This window comes from Perca fluviatilis, chromosome 1, assembly GCF_010015445.1.
Source record: "Perca fluviatilis chromosome 1, GENO_Pfluv_1.0, whole genome shotgun sequence".
Taxonomy (NCBI): Eukaryota; Metazoa; Chordata; class Actinopteri; order Perciformes; family Percidae; genus Perca; species Perca fluviatilis.
Window position 1 is genome coordinate 3951416 of NC_053112.1, and position 14896 is coordinate 3966311.

At 40.3% G+C, this 14896-nt stretch overlaps 1 long non-coding RNA gene across 1 annotated transcript; it reads right to left on the reverse strand.

Annotated features, from left to right (window-relative positions):
• Positions 1-3414: 3414 nt before the first annotated feature.
• On the reverse strand, positions 3415-12464 carry LOC120568412. The gene is made up of 4 exons (XR_005640722.1): positions 12245-12464; positions 10911-10999; positions 10319-10393; positions 3415-3531 (listed from the first exon to the last, which is right to left on the reverse strand). It is a non-coding gene; the product is annotated as an uncharacterized LOC120568412 (long non-coding RNA).
• Positions 12465-14896: the final 2432 nt, after the last annotated feature.

Below are 14896 nucleotides of genomic sequence, written 5' to 3' on the forward strand. Positions count from 1 at the left end.
CTGTTATACTTCCCGTTCAGTTACGTGACTGTTTGGAATTGCACTGAGCATTTATCAAACTTCTGAGAACACAAATCTACCAAACTTTTGAAAATAAAATAAATTAACAACTTTAACAATAAGTGACATTATCTCAACTCCTGTTTCCTCCTCAGCTGGTATGTCTCTGTGGGGCTGTTCAACATCGTAGCTTGTACTAACAAGGGTCCCCTGATTTCGTTCTTCTACAAGAGACAAAAAGCAGTTCTTGTGCCTGACTGAAACCTGGCAGCAGACAGAATGATTTACACAGCTCACTTGAGGGCTGTACCTCCTGGAGTTTGTTTACACCTGTCAAATCCAGTTAGCGTTAGGTCAACGGGGGGAGGGGTTGCAATGCTCTATAAGGACAAATGGAGAGTGGCCACTATTACCGCCCTTCCTCCAACTGATTTGAATCCATAGTTCACAGATTAGTGGGCCCAGACCCTAATATATTAGCAACTAGCTATCGCCCACTCAAGTCCAACAATAATACTGTTTTAACTGTTTTTTCTTCCTTCTTAACATCTTTCTGCTCCATGTCCCCTAATAATCATAGTCATAGTCATGATTTTGAGTAGCATTTTAGCTATTCATAGTTGACAATACTAGCAACACTCTCACAAGGGGACTTTTCCTCAGTACTGGACAGTTTTGGATTACAACAGCACACTGACTTTCCCACACACAACAAAGGACACACATCCTGACGTTTGACTTGCCATCTCTGACCATAAGTTAATTTCTTTTAATGTCAATTTTACCACCATCTAAAAACAAATCCACCTCGGGCTCCATTTAATTTCGAACATCAAGAACATTGATCTACCCGCTCTCTGTTGGAATTAACAATCTTCCCATTGACAAATCAGACAACACTGACGACCTGGTTTCACGGTACAATGATGGACTCCACAATCTCTTGGACACTCCTCTGAAACCCGAATTGTTTCTTTTTATGTATTCTGCCCCATGGTACACACTAGCTCTCACGTCAGTTAAAAGTAAAAGGGGACGGGCCTCGCAATGTCTCTACAAAAAGCAGGCTACAGTTGTACATAAGGACATGTATGACAACCAGATGCTGCACTATAAGGATTCCCTCTCTATAGCAAAAACCAAATACTACACTTATCTAATATCATCTGGCGAAGGGAACACTCAGTTTTCCATAATTAGTACAATTTGATGACCTCCGAATACTCTCCCATCCCACCTGTATTCAATTTCTCAATGTAATAGTTTTATGTCATTTTTCAAAACTAAAGTTGAAAAATCAATGAAATATCTGATATTGTCCAAAAATCAAAATCCACCACCTGCCAAGCTTGACCCCCTGCCAACCCACCTAGTTAAAACCTGTCTACCCTCCCTCTCTTCCTTATAACTAACATCATCCAGTCATCTTTTAATTTTACTTATGTTCCCTCCTCTATCAAAACTGCTGCTATCACACTTGTACTTGATAAACCTGGTGCAAATCCCAAAGACCTAAATAATTATAGACTGATCTCCAACCTGCCATTTATCTCTCAAAAGCCTAGAGAAAACGGTTGCTGCAGGGTTCATAATTCATATCATTAACAATAACCTCTATGAACAGTTTTCAATCTGGTTTTGCCCTCTCCATAGCACAAAAACGCACCTAGTCAAGATCACCAATGACCTACTGATGGGTGGGCACGGCCACTTCAGGTTTTCTCCACCATACTCATCCTTCTTGATTTGACTGCTGCCTTTCATACAATTTCTCACAATATCCTCTTGGGCATCTAGCCTCCATTGGTGTCATCAATACATCACTCAAGTGGTTCAAATCCTACCTCTCTGGCGCATTCAGTTTGTACAACTTAAAAATGTTCAATCACAACCCTCCCCAGTTACCAGTGATGTTCCCAGGGCCCCTTCTTTTAATAATTTACTTACTTCCTCTAGGTTTTATTTTCAGGAAATACAATATTCAATTTCACTGCTCACGCAAATGACACCCAACTCTACTTGTCCACCAACCCACTTCCATACTCCCTCCGTCTTCCTTGTCTGACTGTTAAGACAAAGTTAAAACCTGGTTCACTCATGAACTTTCTCAAATTAAACAGTAGCAAAACAGAAATTCTCCTTGTTGGCTCCAAATCCACCTTACCAAAATGTCCCAATTTCTCACTCATCATCAACAATTCCAATGTCCCTCTTCCACTCATGTCAAGAGCCTCGGTGTCATCCTCGATAACACACTTTCTTTTGAAAAACACATCAATAATCTCACCCAGTCTGCTTGTTTTCACTTACGCACCATACACCATCTTCATCCATCACTTACACCCAATAATACTGCTACTTTCATCTACGCTCTTGTCACTTCCCGTATTGATTATTGTAACACCCTCCTCTTTGGTTTACCCTACAAGTCCATCTATAAACTCCAATTGGCCCAAAACTCAGCTGCCCATATTATCACCAGAACCCCAACAACTGAACACATTACTCCACTCCACTGCACTGGCTCCCTGTCCAATACCGTATTGACTTAAATATTCTTCTTCTCACCATCAAAGCCCTCCATAATCTCGCTCCTCCATACGTTTCTGAACTCCTTCAGCCCCATGCTCCATCCAGAACACTCTGATTCAACTCTTCCTCACTGCTTTCCACTCCTTCTGCCCGCAATGGGGTTTAGAGCCTGCAGCCATTCTGCTCATCGCCTTTGGAACTCCCTCCCACTCTCCATCCGTACCATAGAGTCTCTGCCCACCTTTAAAACCTCCCTCAAAACCCACCTTTTCCGAAAGGCCTACCCCACATGATACACTCTCCATCAAAATAATGGATAGATTGCTTCATTTTAATTTTTTCTATCTCAATCTTTTAAATGTTTGTTTTAATTATATTTGCCTTTTTAACTGTATTTGTTTTAATTATATTTGCCTTTTTAACTGTATTTTTGCTTGTTTTAACTATAAGGTGACCTTGAGTGCTATGAAAGGCGCCCATAAATAAAATGTATTATTATTATTATTATTATTATTATTATTATTATTGTCACAAATGAACATGGGTCTCAACTTCATTAACTTTTCTTAATCCCCAATTGGATTTTCGATTTAAACTTTTTTTAGGGACAGAATGCCAAAATAAGAGCCACTAAATGGCAGAAGGGTACTTTACAACAACAGTTTGAGTTTCTCAGAGTTTATAGATGAGGAAATATGCAGCAAAATGAATTATATTTCAGTTTTTATATTTAAAATCCACAGGAGGTTTGAGAAAACCACAATGACTTGTCTTGATCCAGTGGTATCCTCTGAATGTTATATATGAAAAGCAACAACCACATTGTTAGAACATGTACAGAACATGATGCAGTGTTAAAGCTGGGACTATGTTGACTTACTGAGTCTCTGCAGGAAGCTGTCCTTTAAACACTTAAGGTGGATCCATGGACTGGTGGCTCTTGATGGACACACAGCTGGTTCAGGTTCAGGAGAGTCTGGTCTCTGCTGCTGCTCTGGGCTTCAACACAACACAAAACACACACACACACACACACACACACACACACACACACACACACACACACACACAGTGCTGGACTGATCTGAGTGCAATGACATGGAGAAAGTCATGGACAGTTAGAGATGGTTGAGCAGCTGTAACCATGGTTCCAACATGTGTAAGGCAGAGAACCCACAGATGAGCTGTAGTTGTGCTATCAGTCCACTAGATGGAGACCTTTACCCCCACCATCTCCACAGAGCTGGAGAGCAGACTGACTGAGTCAGACTAGAACAGGAGGCACAGTCAGATAACTCCAGTAATTACAGAAGAAAACAAACAATACCAAAATTAATTATAGCCGCTCTGCAGGAAAAGGAAAAAGCGGTGGATGGAGAAGAAGAGAAAAATGTCAAGGGTTCTGTCAGCATAGGTGCCAAACAGAGACATTCCTTCTCATCACCGTGGTTATGTCCACGGAACAGGGCTACTGTTAAGTGAGAGTTGGTAAGTTGTGCGTAGGGAAACTCAGAACCTTTGTCGCCATAGCCAGGTGCTGATCTCAGGGAGCTATTATTTGGGTGATGACACAACTGGCTTCACAATATTTGATATGTAAGGGGCAGGACTGCATGAAAATGCAGCATTTTAAACTACTGTCAAAAAGTCATTTCTCACTAGAAAATTTAGAGAATTTGTGTACTTTGTTTGGACAACATAGATGCGATGAGATGCCTGTAATTTATTTTCTCATAGATCAATTAGTGATAAACTGATGTTAAAAGATGCTCTATTTTGCATTGATTGTAATGGTGTAGATGAGGACACAATTCAAACATAAAAAAAAAAATTCTGACATTTTGCACACTAAATCAACAGTGACCTCATGATATTGTGAATTTTATCCATGAACATCAAAGGTTTAGTTTTGAAGAAATTGCTGAATTTTTTTACACTACTGTATCCAGTAAAATGTTTTATTACAAATATATCAAAACTCTGAATAGTAAATTTGTCAAGAACAGTCTGGAGATGAAATTCCCTACATTTGGTGTCAACAGAGCCAAAAACAATTGGGAGGAGATAGGTTTAAGAAGTTTTGCAGATTTTGCAAAAAGTAGAGTGATGGACTTCATAACAGCTACTGGGTAAAAGCTGATTATATTTTCTCCTCTATTGGGGCTACAGTTTGACGTAAATTGCGACATTGTAGCATGTACGGTGGATTTGTTATGAATTTTTAAAGTTTAGGTTTTTACATGGCTGCTGTAGCGCCACTATCAGGACTATTAGCATATAAATCACACTGATTAAGTTTGGCACAGGACTGGACTTGTGTGCAAAGTTTGGTGACTTTTTGTGCATGGGAACATATATTTCTTAGGAATAATCTGTCTCTATGGCCAGTTGGTGGTCACTGAGCCTGTATTTAGTCAGGATCCGTCTCTGCTTTAGACAGTGTGCAGATATTAAGCCAATTTATATTCTGTTAAGAGTCAAATAACAATTAAGTCTACTTTGTGTTTTTGTTAGACTTTTCCAATGTTCTAAATATTGATCTTTTGAATGATTCATAATCTGTTTTGTTCTGTTGAGTTGTTTTGAACCAGTGCTGATGGGAGCCTCATTGGTTAGCTTCACCATCAGCTGACTGAGGTTTTCAGGACTCAGCTCTTGGGTTTATAGTGCTTTGAAATGAAGTGTGTCTTTTTGGCTTAAATTAAGATGTGTCCAAAATGTAATAGCTTGTTTCTGTAAATTTAGCAGTAATGGGAAACGTCCCAGTTCTGCTTGACAGCGTTATTTGGTGTTTTCCTTTGAACGTTTAGAATTCTTCTACAGAATTCTGTGTGTAGGGTCTATATTGGGTGTTTATCCCAGGAGTCATGCTCCAATCTACTGAGTGGGCCCCAAAATTTCACATCAATATCAGTACCTCAAAGAACCACATTATGCGGCGCATAATTCAGTGCATAATCAGCCAAAGTCCGCATATTTATCCGGGGACCGGATTTTTGAAATACGCCGCACTTTCGGGCATAAATTGTGCGATTTCTGTGCAAAATATGGTGCTTGCATGATTTCATAATCCCCGCATTTTCGTTGCAAAAAAGTCACATATATCTTAGTGGAAAGTTGAAAAATGTTGCGTTTACTTCACACAAAAGGCAGCCAGTTTCCCCTGTGGCCATGGGAACGTTATGAAGTGACGTAATTGCGCCGACGCGTGAACATCATCGAAAAGCAGGGTGTTGGGGGAGTCACTTTTTTCTCTTTTTCATCATCTCGCCAATTTCACAAGTTCCCGAATTTTTGCAAGTTCCCGCAATTTCATCGCATAAAATTGCATAAATATCCCACATATTCCATCACATTTTTAAAAAACGTACGCACAACCAAGGATTTTTGTCTGCAACAATCACAAGAACACCATTTTTCTGGAAGGCCTGCCATATAGTGCTAGCAGTACTATTACACTATCAAATATTTTAGTCCAGATTCTAATTGGAATGTTAATGCTGAACAGCTTGGTTTTTAATGCATACATTGCCCTGTGTGCTTTTTCGTTGAGTGAATGTATGGCTTTATTGAAATGTTCTGATGCCAATAAGGTCAGACCAAGGTAAGTATAATTTTGTGTGTGTTTAATTTGGGTGTTATTCAAAGTAAAATGGTGTTTGGTTTCAAGACATTGGCTTTTTTTTGAAAGATCATAATTTGAGTTTTCTTGAAATTGACCTCCAATGCCCAGTTATGGTAGCCTGACGTTGTCCTACTCAGATTCTAGTCAGCATGTGAGTCTGAAACCGCTCCAATGGGCTGTGATTATGGGGCGTGTTCCAACCGAACCAGGAAAAGAGCTAGATATATCATTTGTTGCGTGTAAATATGAATGTGGATAACGTTAGTGATAGTGACATGCTCGCTACAGTCGAAAACACGTTTTATTTCTCTGATTCACGGCTTTGTTCTAGCGCCGCTGGGCGCTCCCTCTCTCCAGTCTCTCTCCACCATATAACAATCTCTCTCTCCAGTCTCTCTCTATGTCTCTCCACCATATAACACTCTCTCTCTCCAGTCTCTCTCTATCTCTCTCCACCATATAACACTCTCTCTCAGTCTCTCTATCTCTCCACCATATAACGCCTCTCTCTATCTCTCTCCACCATATAACACTCTCTCTCCAGTCTCTCTCTATCTTTCTCCACCATATAACGCTCTCTCTCTTCAGTCTCTCTCTATCTTTCTCCACCATATAACGCTACCGTGCTTTCAGGCAGTTATTGAGGCTCCTCTGCTGAGGATTTTAAAATGAATGCGCTGTCGATATCGTCTGGAACAGACGCGATGGTGGAATCTACACATCTCAATTCTCCAGCGGCAGCCACCTGTAAACAAATTCAACCCAAGTGTTCTTTGGTGACGTGGTTGATTCTGTTGCTGTTGATCATCTGTCTGACAATTTGATTGGCAATAATTGCTTCTCACGACAAGTCCAGACCGAACTTCCCGACCTTGAATGTAGTGGGCGGGCTAAGTTCGGCTGGCATCCGGGCCACAGTTATGGCAGTATTGTTCCAGAATGGAGAGGTTATGTTGAAGACCATCTCTGGTTGGAGACAACAAAATAAGGTAATCTGCATAAAGCAGGTATTTAATCTCTGTGTCTAAGAGTTTGAGACCTAGAGCTGCTGATCAGTCCAACTGGTCTGCAAGTTCATTTATGTACAGGTTGAGTAATGTAGGACTTATACAGCATCCTTGCTTCATACCGCATTCTTGAGTAAAATATTCTGTTCTTTGATTATTAATTTTCACAGCACATTGATTGTGCTTGTACATACATTTGATTCCACTTTGACGGATTTTGAAGAAAAGTTCTTCATGCCAAATGGAGTCAAAGGCTTTTTTTAAATTGATGAAACAAGCAAATATTTCCCCTCACTTTTTTTGGTGGACATGTTTGTTAACTAAAGTATGTAAGGTGTATATATGATCAGAGGTTCTGTAACTTGGAAGAAAGCCAATTTGGTATTTACTAAGTAGGTTTTTTTCTTGAGTAAAGGTTAGTATCCTTGAATATAGGATACTACAGAATATATATATATATATATATATATATATATATATATAATATATGTATATGTATATGTAGTTATTAGGGTCTGATTTATTTCCATTTTTGTGGATTGGGGTGATCAGCCCCTGGTTCCAGGCATCAGGAAAGCAGCCAGATGTCAGCACCATGTTGAACAGTTTAACAATTGCAATTTGTAACTCGGCATACTGTTTTTCAGCATTAAATTTTTTATGCAATATGTGCCACAACAGACTGTTCTCAGCAGGAAAACGATGGAGTGCCTACTCCAGGTAGGGAATGAGTCCTTACCCCAAGAGAAGGGTAGAAGTGTACCTTGCGGGTCTTGTTCGCAGTGAGGTGACAATGGATCAGGAGATTGGTCGGTAGCAGCAGGGGCGGTATTACATTCAATTTACCGCGCGGCGTTGTGCAAAAGAGAGCTGAGCCAGAAGGAAAAGCTCTCAAGCTACCAGTCAGTTTTCGTTCCTACCCTCACCTATGGTCATGAAGGCTGTGTCATGACTGAAAGAACGAGATCCAGGGTACAAGCGGCCAAAATGGGTTTCCTCAGGAGGATGGCTGGCATCTCCCTTAGAGATAGGGTGAGAAGCTCAGTCATACGTGAGCAGCTTGGAATAGAGCCACTGCTCCTTCGCGTCGAAAGGAGCCAGTTGAGGTGGTTCGGGCATCTGGTAAGGATGCCCCGTGGGCGCCTCCCTAAGGAGGTGTTCCAGGCACGTCCAGCTGGGAGGAGGCCTCGGGGAAGACCCAGGACTAGGTAGAGGGATTATATCTACAACCTGGCCTGGGAACGCCTCAGGATCCCCCAGTTGGAGCTGGTTAATGTGGCTCGGGAAAGGGAAGTTTGGGGTCCTCTGCTGGAGCTGCTCCCCCCGTGACCCGATACCGGATAAGCAGACGAAGATGGATGGATGGACAATGTTGAATTGTTTGTTGCATGTTTTATTTCATTTTAGTTTAAAATGTGTATAAACTGTTCATCACTGTTTGGAGCCCATTTGTAGGTCTGATTTAATTTACTGGTCTTTTTCTTAGTAGTATCTCTACTGTTTTTTTTCAAGTACATATTTATTTGGCTGTGATCTGAGAGGGGGGTTTGTGCTCGTCTCGTACACTATGTGGAGGGGTCCATGTCTGGCTCTCAAAGGTCCAGGTGCTGTCGGGTAAAGACACATCCAGAACACTGATCACCTCCTTAAAGTCAGTTAACTCTGGTGATCCATTTTCCCATTGATCCCAGTGACCCACTGATTTAACTGAAATGCGTAGAATAGAAATGTTATGTTGAAATGATTTACCTGAAGTGCTTAAAGCATATGTGTGTTATGGTTACATGATTTTGAGCTGTTTAAAGGGGTGATAGAATGCAAAGCCGATTTTACCCTGTCATAGTTGAATGACAGTGGGTAAATAGGACATACATAGAACCTCAAAATCCCATTGACACCTCTTTCCGCTGCAAATTTCACAATTAGAAACTGCCTCTGAAACGGGCAAATCTCTCCTCCTTATTTGGCTCTAGTCTCTCTCTTTGTCACACCCAACATTTACATAGGCTACACCACTGATCTGAGATCAGGTAGTCTTCTGAATAGGTTGCGCAGATCTCCGAAATTGTATACATTGGTCATCTGCTATTTTATCAAAAAATACACTTCTGAGACTTTTTTATGCGAGAAAACAACTATGTAGAGGTAAAATTTGGGCCGTTTTACAAAAATTGATGGATAATTGCAAAGCGGCCAGTGCTGCCTGGGTTACTGCCCCGCCGCCCGGCCTGTCCTTCTTCAGACCTCAGCCCGCTGTGAGCTAGATGGAGCGCCGTCACGGCCGGCAGCCCACGGTGCTCGATACCTGCGCAAAGTCACCGTTTCTGGGTTACTGGACTACCAAACGCCGCTGCCCTGACAGAGCTCCAGGGCCTGCAGCTCGCTGTTCTCTCTCCCCTCTTCCTGCTAAATGGCCGGTGTGTGTGTGAGTGAGAGCGCGGTCAGCGAGCTTGTTACGCCTGCAATCTCTTACCACAGGTTCCAGTTAATCTTATAATGGATATGTGTGTTGAGTTATTTAAAAACGATCGGGGAAGTCACTGTTTCTGGGTGACTGGAGGGACAGCAGCCCGCTGAGCCCCGCTGAGCTCAATCAGGGCAGCGGCATTTGGTAGCCAGTAACCCAGAAAGGGTGACTTTGTGTCGGTCCTGGAGCTCTGCGGGCTGCCGATATCTCTGTGCCCAAGTAGCAGCGCTTTGGCTGTAGCCTACTTCCACCCAATATAGTCCCAAGTCAATATCTGTCTAGGAAATCGTCTAGTCTTATTCTGCATTGCTATTTTTACTCGTTGTGAATACGCAGGCCACAAGAAGTAATTAGGTTTTGTTTTTGTTGTTGTTGGGTCACTTTTACTCACGACATGCTAACGGCAACAAATGATTCCATTCATTACGCTAAGCTAAGCTAGCAGCGGCGCCGCCGTACTAAAACAATGCATGCACTGAGACAAAAATTCATTTGCCCACCGATATAAATATAGAGGAGACGGTGAATAACCCTATTTCAACAAACAGTGGCGTATTCCTTTAAATGAAAAAAGATTACATTTAAACCTCTCTTTGAACATAAGTTGTAGGGAAAGACTCCTTTTGAAACCAGAGTGCAAAACATAAGTGAGTGATAGATATTTAGGAAAGTGAGCCATCATCTTACCAAGGTGTAAAGTTTCTGCATCCACAGCCCGGCTAAACAACTTTTCCATTCTGCATAACATCCCAGCTGCTCTCACTGTAGAAGTGAAGAACAAACATCACACCGGAAATGTTACAAGGAGCTGAAATAAAAAAGTGACTTTGTATCATAAATCCTCTTTCTAGTAGAAACCCAAAAGAGATTCAGGTTAGTCCAAAATTACGTGGCAGAGTGTTGAATAATCTGGGTTTTATCACTTGCTATCTAATATCATTAAAGGCAGTCTGGGCATCAGTTGAGAATAAAAGAGGGAGTGGCTCCTGAGGTTGGACTTTGACTTCTGCTCCTTTTATGAGAGCTGTGAAGTTAATATTAACTAACCTGCTCTTTTTCCTCTCTTTATTCATAACTGGGCTCACAGGAAGACTGGAAAAAAGTATGGACGTTTACATGCTTTAATGTTGAAATTAATTTTCCTCACCGTCTGTCTGTCTGAATATATCTTTATTCACCCTCTGTCTGAGACGCTCTTATTTAGTGCCTGTCTCTCTAAGCCCTTCTACCACAAAAGCCTAGTCTGCTCTGATTGGCTTAAGAGAAAAATATGGTGCACCTTTGCAAAGGTAGTTGTCACGTTGTGGGTGGAGAAACTCACTCATCCAGGTAGGCCGTTGAGAACAGGTTCTCATTTGCAACGGCGACCTGGCAAAGAAAAGCATAAGTGTGCATGACACCATACAGTTTCACAATCAATACAATACAAGAATACAAAATACAATAGGCTACATAAAGTGCAGATTAAGTAGGCATTACAAAGCTGGCGCAAAGTGTGGTATAAGTGAGTCGATGGATATGGGAAAGTGATATGCTAATAACACAATATAAATAGACAGTCTATATAAATGTTGAAATGTAGTAAAGAGTCAATATACAGTTAGTGCAAGTTGTGGTCTAGTTAGTGAGGTAGAAAAATTGTACGACAACAATGGTGGGAAGAATAACAGTTGGGCATTCCAGGGCAGAAGGAAAAGCGCAAGAGAGGGTAAACAGATATGATAGCAGTGCAGGAGAAGATGTGCAACTATGCAACTATGCAATTATTAAAAAACTCAAATTAAAATCTCATTTATAGTTCACAGTTAGATAGGTTTCATCAACAATAATCAATCTGAATCATGTCGGTTGATGATTTAAATATTCATAATAACATACACACTGTAAAGATCTTTGAGGCAAATTTGTGATTTCCCAGCATATAAATAGAAGTGACTTTTCACATTAGAAACATTTTCGTTTTATTTAAGCTTCACATATCTCCGTAACAAACACTGTCACATGTTGATGTGGAGTCAAACAAGTCAGAAATACTTCCACATTTAGTGAAATGTTCTGGCTCCAGTAACTGCCAGAGACAAACTGCAGGTTTGAACTTGTCTCTTCAGAAACCTCTGGATGTGTTTTCATTCAGTCTGTAGTTGAGGATTAAAAGACACATTCACTTTTGATGCAATGAAGTTTGTGACACACACCTGCCAATCAAAAAGACCTCTCTGAGGAGTACAACACAGGCCCCGCCTCCCCAACATGGAGTCTTCTAACTTTGTCTCCAGGTAAAGACTACAAACAGCTGTGGGCGTGTAGTTTAGTGCTGTCAGAGAGTAACCAGCTGATCAAGTTTCAGTCAGAGAGTAAAAAGTCTTCAGCCTGTCGGAGCAGAAAGATCTAACTTGTTTCCTGTTGATTAAATTTGACTTCACTGAACATATAAAGTCTCACTTTGCCGAAAAAGTCACAAATCACAGAATAATTACAAAATTAATTAGTGAATATTCAGATCTACAAACAGTAAACACTGTGTTGATGTATATTCTGAATCCCCCAAATATAAGGAGCAACAGCAGAGTTTCTTCATCAAAGGTGTGTAATGTTACCTGTCAGGCTGCTCACCTGTTAAAGTCCCGTCCAGATCAGGTCAGAGAGACGTCCTCCTCCGTCTGCAGACTCTGACAGACGCTGCTGCTGTCTGTGTTCATCACTTCCTCCCTCCTTTACATCCAAACCTAGAAATGTCAGTCTGACATCAGAGCAGAGGGCCGGTCTGAGCTGGAGTTCTGCCAGTCAGAAGCAGCTGGCAGCGTTACTAAAGCTCTGTCAGTCAGCACTCTGATTACGTCAGCACTCTGAAACAGACGTTTGATGGAGGCGACTTTGGTTCACTGAACATATTTCCATGACAATAAACTATTTATTGTGGACAAACGCCTCTGCCAAGAAACATACACAGACATAACTTGTTTCAAATTATTCATAAATAGGTCTATGTTTAAAAACACAACACCTTATCTGTGTCCTTTCCCGTTGGTTGTCCTGCAGATAACACAAACACACACCTGTCCATGTGCTGTTTCTATGCTCACATAAGAAAACAGCAGCAGATCTTTTGTTATTGTGGCCTCCATGTTTTCACACACCTGATGCTCTAGTCCAGGGGTCTTCAACGTTTTTTATGCCAAGGACCCCTTAACTGAAATAGAGATGGATCAGGGACCCCCTACTACATGTATTGTATAAAATGAAGTTACATATTAATCTGGTCCTACAATAACTTTTAGGGTAGCCTAAAGCATTTATAGATACCTTTTTTTGCATAGAATACTAAGCTATTCAAATAGCCTTAAAATTGTTGGCATGATTTTATAAATCATGTTTTAATTAGTGACTACATTATTGGCCAGTAAGCCTATCATCAGTGGGGATTTATATTTGCTAATAATATGTTGGAATCATGTTAAGACTTTTAAATTTTGGAAAAACTTTCAAAAATTAGAACACTGAAGCCCCAAAAGAAGAAGAAACACAACAACAGGTTCATTATTAAATGATGCAGGAACAACATTCTATAAACTCATGACAGCAAACTAACACTTACAGTGGCCCAGCAGGGTCAACACTAATGTGGACGCTCACTTCTGTTGTCACTCATTTCCGTTATATTTGTGTTGTGGCTTTTGCATTTCTATTGAACCATCTGGGCCACCGTACAATCTGCATCAACAGAGAGTGGTGGCATGAAACTAACCAACAGATATCTGACATACATCTACAGTCAAACTGTCTCTTTATTAATATTAATTAAATCACAACAACATTCTATGTTTTGTTGCCTGAGTTCTAAGGATTACTTTACATGTTCCAAGTCTTAATATATAAATATATATTTGTAAGCCACTTCCTGTGGGCACCTGGAACCTGGAGATGCCTCTCTACACTGCTCCGGGACTCTGTTGTGTGTCTGATGTGTTGGGGGGGTAGAGCTGAGAGACAGAAGAACTGGACCCTGGCTTCAGGATTGTGGCTGAGACCTTTATCTGGTTTGTATTGTCTCACAGTGAATGCTGGCTTCAGCATCCTTTATGGAGTAGTCCAAAATACACTTTCTTTCTTAGAATTAAATCCACAACACGATCTAAACTTGAAAATAATACTTAGTTTATGAATTATTAAATAAAATATTATCTCAACTTAAATACCAATGCTTCAGTGCACAACAAGTATTGACATCAGTAAATAAATTAATCTAATTTGCATTGCTTTTCACCACAAACTGTAGCTTGATGCTTAAATAAACTCAACGTATGAACAAATTAACTTAAAGTGTGGTTTTAAATGGATATCTTCCAATAATTTAAGTTAAGCTGCTTACCTTTATGGAGTAGTGGATACTACAGTTTGAAAAACAACCTACAGGCACCAAACTGGAAACCTATGGTGTCCTGTAAAGGGACAAAAAGTGTGAATTGCTGAACTCTCGCTGTAATAGACATAACAACAGTGACTCCTGGTGGTCTACCCATGACCTTACATGTATGCTGATAGTTGGTGGCTGGAATCGTTCCTCCGGTCCAAACTGTATATGGTTTAAGGTTCATTTATTGACAGTGCTTAACATGCAGCTGTAGTCTCTTTTTGATACACAAGAAAAACAATCAAAATCAGAAGTACATTTCTGAAAGTGCATAAGGAGGAACGTAAACAGCACGTTCCACTGGAGAATTCAATCCAGTTGCCATTGTATTGCCATTTGACACTGATTAAAGACAGCTTAGTGTTTATACACATTTGTTCATCTGTTTTTGTAATACCTTTTGTACAGTTTCCAAAGGCAATACCCTGCATTAGCGCTTTTTAGGCAAGGCAAGGCAGCTTTATTTATATAGCACATTTCAGCAACAGGGCAATTCAAAGTGCTTTACATAAAACATGAAAGAGCATTCAGAAAACAATTAAAAACAATTTAAAGTCAAGAATAAAATTTACAGTGCAGTATAAGAATTTAAAAAACTGAGAGAAACATGAAAGAGCAGTTACAAAACAATTAAAATCAATTAAAACAGTTAAACATATAAATGCAGATAAAATAGGTTATTTAAAGAAAGGCAAGATCAAAAAGATAGGTCTTCAGCATTGATTTAAAAGAACTGAGAGTTGCAGCGGACCTGCGTTAAGAAGTTTGTTTATTGTAAAGTGCTTAATAAATGAAATACATTGTGAAACTTCACAGACTTCAGTGTCCAATTGCAATCTTTGTGTCCAATTCAA